At 34.3% G+C, this 11,142-nt stretch overlaps 1 pseudogene; it reads left to right on the top strand.

Annotated features, from left to right (window-relative positions):
- Nucleotides 1-400: 400 nt before the first annotated feature.
- Nucleotides 401-7,522, top strand: LOC139869307 (stearoyl-[acyl-carrier-protein] 9-desaturase 6, chloroplastic-like; annotated as a pseudogene).
- The last annotated feature ends 3,620 nt before the right edge of the window (nucleotides 7,523-11,142 follow it).

Raw genomic sequence — 11,142 nt, 5'->3', positions numbered from 1 at the left:
TTGTGAATTTGTTTTCTTTAATTGTTACCAACAACTATATATATAGATATATAATATAATATAATTTAATAATAATAATAATAATTAATAATTAATTAATGTACATTCACGAATCTGCAAAATTAATTATTATTATATGTAGTTATTAATATTAATAATATGAAATAAAAAATAATTTATATATAGAAAAGAATAGAAATAATTGAGTTTGTTGTGTTTTATATATAAAGATATAAAATTTAATTTTTTAACATATCAGATGTTGACATTTCAAATTAGTTGATGTTTTTGGAAGAGAGATACAATTATGAATCAATCCTATACTAACAATTATCACATTCACGCTTCTTATAAATATCACTCGCTCCAAACTCAAAAATTTCAACTCAACTACTCAAACATGTACACCATGCAATCCAACCTAGTACTCTCTACACTTCCCACAACCACCACCCTCCGCCGATTGCCACCACTCTCTGTTGCCGCATCACGACCAGCTACGCGCTACAAAACATCAAGAACTCGTTCATTGCCACCAAACAAACTCGACATTCTAAAATCAGTTGAACCATGGGTAGCAGAGTCCAGTGGCGAAGCCACGTTATAAGTGATGGGTGCAAATGACACCATCGAAATTTCGAAACATATATTTATACGCTGCAATTTGAATATAAAAGCCAAACTACTGAGTGGTTAAAATGATTTTGCAACCATAAGTTTTGGTGCAAGTTCAATTCCCCTCAACTATTTTTTTTTTAATTGTCAAAACTCCCACTTGTTGAAGCTCACTTCTTATTTATTACACCTATTTCTTTTCTTTCTTCTCATACATCAATTTACTTTTATCAAAATTATTACTTTGTATTAATTATATTTTCAAAAATATTACTATAGAAAAAAACCATACATAATAAATTACAAATTGGTGGAATACATAAAACATAACATGTTTTACGAGAGGCTTTATGTTGATAAACCTTAATTAAATTAGTATTGGTTTTACTAGTCCATTTTTTTACTAGTCGATATTAGTAATCTATTACATCATAGAAAATTAGTACTTTTAATCTTTAATAAAGAATTAAATATTATTTACTGACACCATCGATCAAATTTTCTGGCTTCGCCACTGGCAGAGTCAGTTCTCCCACTACTTAGACCCGTTGACCAATCCTGGAAACCTTCTGACTTTTTACCCGTTTCATCTCAGCCGTACGATCAGTTTTCTGCTGAAGTGAAAGCATTACGTGACCGTACAACTGATTTGCCTGATGATCTATTAGTTGCTCTGGTTGGTAATATGATAAGTGAAGAAGCTTTACCCACGTATCAAAAATTACTGAATACACTTGATGGTGTTAGGGATGAAACATGTTCGAGTCCGAACCCGTGGGCTATTTGGACCCGCGCTTGGACTGCTGAAGAGAATAGACATGGGGATTTGCTTTCAGCGTATCTTTATCTTTCAGGTCGGGTTGATATGAATATGATTGAGAAAACTATTCACTATTTGATAGGTTCTGGAATGGTAAGTTATTAAAAACATCTTTCATTTTCTTTATTTCATTTTTGATACTCCGTATTACGTTTAACATATTTATAGTTATGTATGTTAAAATTCAATTATAAAACAACAAAGAGGTTTTTCTGTTCGAATTACTCGGAGGCCCATATCCAATTCCAGATATTGGAGAATATAAGGTATGCAATTACACATGGTCCTATATCTAAAAGGGGTCCAAAATATCTAGGTTTATTAATTTTTAAAAAAAAATTAAAAATAAAATACCTGACAGTTAGCATCTATGACGTTTTCTTATTATTATTGAACTTATTATAATATATGATAAATTTTTGTATGTAAAAGACTCACTTTTAGTTATTAAACGAGCCCATAAAATTAAAAGGACAACCGTGTCGATGACTATTTCCAAACTCTTTCATGACCAACACAATTCAACATATATGAGATGTGTTCCAAAGATCTCAGAACCCCGACCAGCAGATTGATGTTATATAAAAACTTTTAAAATTCTATATAAAATGAAAAATGAGTATAATAAAACTAACTTCATTATATTTGATTTCTAGAATATTGGAACAGAATGCAACCCTTATTTAGGTTTCGTATACACCTCATTTCAAGAACGAGTCGCTTTCTGTTAGAATTGTTACTGATTTATATTAGTTAAATTTATGAGTACTGATTAATTGTATGAGGGGATAATTTTCTAAAAGGTAGAAATGTGAATAATGATGAGTGTAATGAAGACTACTACTTTTATAAAGGAGTGGAGCCTTTTTTATTTATTCAAGTGTTCTTTTGCTTTTTTTTATTGTTGTACATTGACCAAGACACCATCAACTTATTTATAGCCTCTAGTATGTCGGTTAATACTAACTCTAGCATTTTCTGATATTTTGAAATGTTTAAACAATCTACTACCTTCTAGTAATGTCCTCTAAAATATCTTACACAACAACTAATTATTTAATTGTTTAATAATTCTAGATTAGTTAAGAAATACATTATATTTTAATACTCCTCCTTAATGTATTTCGAAGTTACTCCGAGCATGTTACGTAGGAGCTCGAACTTGGGTCTTGGTAGTGCTTTAGTGAAAATATCTGCAACCTGCTCTTCGGTCTTGCAGTATTTTAATTCAATGTCTTTCTTGGCTGAGACTTCTCGTAGAAAGTGATATTTAATGTCAATATGTTTTGTTCTACCATGGAACACCGGATTCTTTGCCATTGCAATTGCAGACTTGTTGTCGCAGAATATTTGTGTAGCGTCGTCTTGTTTTTCGCCCATGTCTTCTAGAATTCTTCTTAGCCATATAGCTTGATTAGCTGAGTTAGCGGCTGCGACGTACTCTGCTTCGGCTGATGATTGTGCCACTGTTTCTTGTTTCTTTGATGCCCAAGAAAATACACCAGATCCAAGTGTGAATGTGTATCCTGAAGTACTTTTCATGTCATCCACCGATCCGGCCCAATCGCTATCTGTGTATCCATAAAGCTTCGAGTCTATTGTGGGCTTGTACCATATTCCATAGTCCATGGTACCTTGCAAGTATCTTAGTATCCTTTTAGAAGCTCCGTAATGTATTTGAGTAGGGTTTTGCATGTACCTGGATAGTAGACTGGTTGCGTACATGATATCTGGTCTTGTAGCTGTTAGATATAGTAGACTTCCAATGAGACTTCTGAATCTTGAAGCATCCGCTTTCTCCGATCCATCTTCTTGTCTCATCTTCTCATTGACAACTAGTGGTGTGGCTACGGTTTTACAACCGTATAGTTTAAATTTTTTCAGGAGATTTTCCGAATATTTCTTTTGGCATATGAAGATGCCTTCATTTTCTTGACTGATTTCGATGCCAAGAAAATAGCGCATCAATCCAAGGTCGCTCATCTCGAACGTTTTCATCATGTCTTCTTTAAACTCTTGTATCATTCTCTCATTGTTTCCAGTATATATTAGATCATCGACATACAAGGAAATAATGAGAGTGTCAGAGTTACCTTGGGTTTTGATGTAGAGTGTAGGCTCACTTTGACTCCTCCTGAAACCTGAACTTGTGAAGTAGCTGTCAATGCGGCTATACCAAGCACGTGGCGCTTGTTTAAGTCCATATAAGGCTTTCTTGAGCTTTAGGACTTTTTCTTCTTTTCCTTTTTGAATGAACCCTTGTGGTTGCTCTACATATATTTCTTCTTCTAGAAACCCATTTAGAAAGGCTGATTTCACATCTAGTTGGTGAATCTTCCACCTTCGTTGAGCTGCTAGTGCCACAAGTGCTCTTATAGTATCCAGTCGAGCTACAGGTGCGAAAGTTTCATTGTAGTCGACCCCTGGTTGTTGTGAATAGCCTTTAGCTACCAGCCTTGCTTTGTGTTTTTGTATAGAACCATCAGGGTTAAGCTTTGTTTTGTAAACCCATTTAACTCCAATGATTTCTTTATTTTCTGGAGGATCAACTAACTCCCATGTGTTGTTTTTCTCGATCATTCTTATTTCTTCGTTCATAGCAGTCACCCATTTTTCATCTTTGGCTGCAACTTCATAGCTTTCAGGTTCTATAGTTGTAAAGTTGCAAGTCTCGTATATCTCTGCTAACGCTTTGACTCTTCCAGGTGTTGACTCTGGACTTGACTCGTCTTGCGCCAAAGGTAATCTTGTTGATGGAGAAGTTGGTGTAGCAGGGCTTGTTTCACCGGTACTTTCCTGTTGTTCAGAATGCTCCATTTGTAATGGTTGTTGTGCTGGAGTTTCTATAGATATTCGCGGAAGATATGTTTGTCTTTCAACTTTGTCTTTCTCCCAGTTCCAAGAAGCATCTTCATCAAACTCTACGTCTCGGCTGATCACGATGTTATTAGTCTTCAGGTTATATACTCGGTAGCCTTTAGACTGTGTGCTGTAGCCCAAGAATATTCCTTTTTCTGATTTTTCTTGGAGCTTGTGACGTTTCTCCTTAGGAACGTGGATGTAGCAAATACTCCCAAATACTCGCAGATGTTTCGCTGACGGTTTCCTTCCACTCCATGCCTCTATCGGAGTCTTGTTTTCTACAGGTTTCGTGGGACATCGATTTAGTATATATACAGCTGTGTATACAGCTTCAGCCCAGAAACTGTTTGGAAGGCCTTTTTCGTGTATCATTGTTTTGGCCATTTCCATTACAGTTCTGTTTTTGCGTTCAGAGACGCCATTTTGCTCAGGAGCGTAACCAACAGTGAGTTGACGTTTAACTCCTTCGTCCTCGCAGAATTTATTAAATTGTGTAGAGGTGTATTCTTTTCCTCTATCACTTCTTAGTGTTTTTATATAATGGCCACTAGTCTTTTCTACGTAATTCTTGAACTTCTTGAATATAGTAAATACTTCTGATTTTTCACGCATGAAATAAACCCACGTCATTCTAGAATAGTCATCGATAAAGAGAATAAAGTACCTGTTTTGGTTAAGAGACAGGGTCCTCATTGGTCCACATACGTCAGTGTGTACCAACTCTAGTATACCTTTCGCTCTCCAAGCTTTGTCACGAGGGAAAGGTTTTCGATGTTGCTTGCCCATCATACAGCTTTCACACGTGTCAGTGATCTCTTCTATGTTAGGCAAGTCTCTCATCATATTCTTCTGTTGGAGGGTTTTTAGTGCGTGAAAGTTAAAGTGGCCAAATCTTCGATGCCATAGCCATGATTCTTCGACTTGAACTTGCATGGCCGTGTCTCTGATATACTCCCAACGAAGCGGAAAGTTGCGGTTCTCCATTGGCACTTCAGCTATTAATTTGTAGTTGTTTTTCTTGTCACGAATAACACATGAATTTTCTTCGAAGAGTAAAGAGTAGCCGTGCTCCATCATTTGTCCAACACTTAGCAAGTTACTTGCTAAGCTTGGTACTAGAAGAACGTCATTAACAGATCGAGTGGCGTTATTAGTTTGAACAGTAATTGTACCTTTGCCTTTAGTGTCAACAAGCGCTCCATTCCCAAGTTTGACGCGGGACTTGACGGACGTGTTGATATTATCAAATAACTTTTCATCTCCTGTCATGTGGTTGCTGCACCCACTGTCGATCAACCAAGTATCGTCCTTCTGTTTATTTGCGACATGGCAGGCATAGAATAGCTGATTTTTGTTCTCCGGAATATCTTCACTTTCTTCAGTGAAGTTAGCTCGATGATTTTGTTTTAAACGGCAATCTTTTTCAAGATGCCCAAATCTTTTGCAGTTATTGCATTGTGGCTTCCCTTTGTGGAAACAATCTTTCTCCAAGTGGTTTGTCCTTTTGCAAATGCCACATGGAGGATAGGTTTTTCTTCTCGAATCGAACCCGGTTCTGGGTTTTTCTCCTCCTCTCGACTTTTCTTTGAGATTTCTTTTCCCCTCATTATTAGATTTCTGAGACCTTATTTTGAGTTTAGACTGAAAGGCACTTTCTAGTGAGTTTTCACTACGCCGACTCAGTCTAGCCTCATATGCTTCAAGAGAGCCAATTAATTCCGTTACTGACAGAGTCTCGATGTCTTTTGACTCTTCAATAGCGGTAATGACATGATCGTATTTTTCAGTCATACTGATAAGTATTTTTTCTACGATCCTCTTATCAGTTATGTTATCTCCGTAGGCTCTCATTTGATTTACTATTTCTTTAATTCTAGAATAGTAATCTTTTACGGTCTCAGTGTCTTTCATGTTTAAGTTTTCAAAATCACGTCTTAGAGTTAGTAGTTTGACGGATCTCACCTTGACATTTCCTTGAAATTCTTCTTGAAGGATCTTCCACGCCTCTTTGGCGGTCGTAGCTCCCATGATTCGTGGAAAGATAGACGGTGTCAAGGCTTGTTGAATATATCCTAGAGCGGCAGCATTTCTTACAACATTTTTGTTGTATTTTTCCCGTTCTTCCGCGGACAGAGTTTCGTCGTCTTTTGGATTTGTAAACCCGACTTCGACAATATCCCACAAGCTTTGTGCTTGGAAATATGTCTTCATTCGGATACTCCAAAAATCATAGTTGTCGCCATCAAAGATGGGGACGGGAATATTGTATGCACCAACGGTAGTCATGGTGTCTTCGAACAACGCCCAATACGGCTCTTGATACCACTTGTTAGAATTGTTACTGATTTATATTAGTTAAATTTATGAGTACTGATTAATTGTATGAGGGGATAATTTTCTAAAAGGTAGAAATGTGAATAATGATGAGTGTAATGAAGACTACTACTTTTATAAAGGAGTGGAGCCTTTTTTATTTATTCAAGTGTTCTTTTGCTTTTTTTTATTGTTGTACATTGACCAAGACACCATCAACTTATTTATAGCCTCTAGTATGTCGGTTAATACTAACTCTAGCATTTTCTGATATTTTGAAATGTTTAAACAATCTACTACCTTCTAGTAATGTCCTCTAAAATATCTTACACAACAACTAATTATTTAATTGTTTAATAATTCTAGATTAGTTAAGAAATACATTATATTTTAATACTTTCACTCAACACGGAAACACAGCTCGGTTAGCCAAAGAAAGCGGCGATCCAATACTGGCACGCATATGTGGCACCATTGCATCAGACGAAAAGCGCCATGAAAATGCTTATGTTAAGATAGTTGAGAAGCTTCTAGAAGTTGATCCAACAGGTGTAATGTTAGGAGTTGCTACTATGATGAAAAAAAATATAACAATGCCGGCACATCTCATGTTTGATAGTCAGGATCCATCGTTGTTCTTTCATTTTTCGATTGTGACACAGCGATTGGGTCTATATACAGCATGTGATTATGCGGATATATTGGAGTATCTAGTCAAACGGTGGAGATTGGAAAAGATTGAAGATCTGACGGATGAGGGAAGGTGCGCACAGGAGATTGTGTGTGGGTTAGCTTCTAGGATTAGTAAAGTATCAAGAACGAGCTGATGAAAGGGCTAAGAAGATGGAACCATATGGTATAAAGTTTAGTTGGATTCTTAATAGGGAAGTTATGAGTTCAAATGTACTATAATAATTGAGTTGTAATCACTTGCATCCATAAATTTGCTTGAAAATAAAGGGACCAATGAGATGGCGACACGTGGCGCGAAAATCACATGTGATTGAAAAAAAAAATTCGAAAATTTTTTTTTTAATTTTTTTTTTCGAACATTTTTTTGTTCAAATTCTTTTTTCGAAAATTTTTTTTTCGAAATTTTTTTTTTTAAAAAAATCATATGTGATTATGCATGTCAATCACATGTGATTGTAAACCCAATCACATGTGATTATGCATGACAAATTCAATCACATGTGATTGTACAATTCAATCACATGTGATTGTGCAGGTAAATCACATGTGATTGTAAAAAAAAAAAATTTAAAAGTTTTTTTTTTTTTTAAATTTCGAAAAAAAAAGTTTTGAATTTTTCTTCAAAAAAAAATTTTTGAATTTTTTTTTTCAATCACATGTGATTTTCGCGACACGTGTCGCGCTCTCATGGGTCCATTGAATCTCAACTTAATTTATGGACTCAAATGAATATTCCTCAATAATTATCTATAAATGATCCCTAATAATATTAGTTAAATAATCGATCTTTGTAACCATGTTATCAATCACTTGTTCGATGACTTCGTCCATAAATAAATAAATAAATATTATATCTATAAATATAAAATATAATATAAATATAAATACCCTGGATTAAAATGCCCACATAATATATAACAGAGTTCGTCCATTTATTTAAGCAACTTTATAAGCTACTCATTTGTTAGAGAGGTCCCAACGGTTACTCCTTCGAACCCGCCCTCAAACTCGCCCAATAGGGCACCGATGTTAGCAAGCTGCCCTGATGGCCCCCTGCTCCGCCCTGCCTTCTTCGCACTTCTCTCTTTCTTTCTCGCGCATATTCAAGGAATTGAGAATTGGAATATAGTGGGGCCCTTTTCAAGCATAATCTCTATTTTATTTTACTTTTTTTTATTTAAGAAATAACTAGTAAAATAGGCTCGCGCGATGCGGTGGGGCCTTTCAGGTTGCATATTCATATTTAACGTAGTGTTATTCATTTATAGAATTAAAAACGCATGGATGCACGTGTTTTTGCATGGACGTGGTTAGTACCTGATGTACCTAATGGTCTACGCGTTTTTAACCAGGAAAACCACCTAAAAATGGGGGACGAAACCATCGATATTATGTAGTAAGTTTGGGTTGTTTATGTTATGTTGTATATGTATGAAAGATAGCCCGAAATGTTTAACGTTTTTTAAATACGTCTGTTTCGCGTACATTTAATTGTGTTGTGTTCGTAAAATTATTTCGTGTTGAACTGTGGTGTCGAAAAAATTTAACTCGCGGCGAGCGGAAAGATACAACCCGTTAAAAATTTGGGTGGAGTTTGTTTAGTTTTTTTAAATAAAATTAATAAAATAATTATTTTACATCTTACCCCTTTGAAGAAGTTGTAGATTGTACCATGATTTAAGGGGATGTTTTGTAAGTTTTGATTGATTGTTGTTTGATGAATTGAAAATAACAAAAACCACCAAAATCCCCACCACATTTAGTATATATGACAAATTTTGGAGATGCGGGTTAAAGAAGAATGTGGTTTTGATAGAGGTAGGTTAATGAAGAATGCACGGGGAAGATGTTCCTTTTTTACCTTTTTATGTTTTTTTAGACGTGGGTCACCATAGGTTTAATTTGATTCTACTTTAAATTATATATATATACCATCCATGTAAACACATTTTTCAATTAAGAAAATAAATAATAAATTAATAATAATTATATAATATAATAACATAAACAATAAATAATAAATTATAATTATCAAAATAGTTAAGGTGGTTCAATGTGATGATGAAGACACATGTCATTGTTAGTAGTGTTTAATCCAGGATTTAGTCTTGGAAAAAAAGTGTTGATGTGGCTAGGGATGAAAATGGATGTCTGATCCATCGGATATCTATTCGATCCGATCCGATCCATACAAATGGATATGGATGATCTAAATGGACGATAAATGGATATGAATATGGATATGAATGATGTGAAAAATTAGTGGATCGGGTATGTATGATCATTTCTCATCCATGGATATATCTATTAACCACCCAAAATAAATATACATATAAATATATACAAATTTACTTAAATATATGCGTTTACATTTACATATCCTTATAAATGTACACTATAAACTACTAAAATGTTATTAAAAATATAGATTGTGAAGATACCACTATTCGAATAGTATTAAATTCGTATATCATGCATATATTACATAGCTTTTGTTAAAAATACTTTTATGATTTCATTTTATAATAGGAATATCATTGAAAAAACTTAACATCCAACGGACATCTGTTTACCCGATTCATCTAACGGATATGGATATGGATGGATGAAATATATTTTAATGGATATGAATTTTGGAAATTAAATGGATATGGATATGAATATAGGCTCACTCGATCCATATATGAGCCATTGACATCCCTAGATGTGGCAGCTAGTCCTGGAGAGGAAGTATGTCGATAGATAGTAGATGCAAACTTTATAATTAACGATTGTAAAAAAAACTCAGAATCATTCAATAACAATCCTTGAAACACTTGTTTAATCACCAAAAATAATTCAGAAACAATTCTTACACAAAAAATAATGAGCCAAAATTACAATCACACTGGATAAGTGATTGTAAATATCTAAACCATAACTAGTGCCAAAATTGGTCAAATAAACTGATGATCTAAAATAGAAATAAAGATTTGAGAGATCGGATCAAAAGCAGCAGAAGAAAGAACGATCGAATTCATCAAATAGAACCCTAATCGGGTATATAACTTAAAACAAGCCTTGGTCCCCAAGTAGTCCTTTATCTTCTAGAATTGACATCTAACCCCTTCAACTTGATAAAGCAATACTCCTTTATAAAACAACCACAAATCTTTACTCTTTTATAAAACTTGTGCTCAAAGTAGTTCATAAAGTGCATAAGAGTCCTTCAGAATTCAAAAGCTTTCATCACAAGTCCTTAACGAATAATCTGCAAATAAATCTAGAACAAACCGCAAATTAATAACAATTTAAATATATGAAAAAATAAGCTTGACTTGAATCTCATAATTTCAACAACGATTATACTCTTTATGAATATAATCAGGAATAATTAACTTTTCAAATATAACAATCATTTTAATTTGTATAAAGTATTGAATGTAAATATATTTAACAATAGTTTTCGTTTCGATAATAATTCATGCCGTAAAACATATTTTTGAGCACATTACGTTTGCCACATAATCGGGTTGCATTATGTGGCAAGAGTGCTAAAAAAAATTCGGTTGAAAATTGGACCCACTTTGGCACGATAAATAGTTAACGACGCTGTGAGCAAGACATCCTGAAGGCTTGCTTCCATTATAAATAATTTTGACCTCGAAAAAGTCGTTTTGCTATTTCTAAAGGTGAATTTTGAACTTTCAGATTTTACGAAAATATTACCTTTGCATATGAACTGTTATGCATATTTAAATACCATTTGGATACTTGTTTTTTATGTAACACTTTATTTAGGTACATTGAGAATATTTTTGGGGTAATATATCCCCATTAGCCACAAATCCTTAGACGTT

The sequence above is a fragment of the Rutidosis leptorrhynchoides genome, chromosome 9 (genome assembly GCF_046630445.1).
Source record: "Rutidosis leptorrhynchoides isolate AG116_Rl617_1_P2 chromosome 9, CSIRO_AGI_Rlap_v1, whole genome shotgun sequence".
Classification (NCBI taxonomy): domain Eukaryota; kingdom Viridiplantae; phylum Streptophyta; class Magnoliopsida; order Asterales; family Asteraceae; genus Rutidosis; species Rutidosis leptorrhynchoides.
Note: the sequence above shows the minus strand (reverse complement) of the source record. Positions and strands in the feature narration are given on the sequence as shown.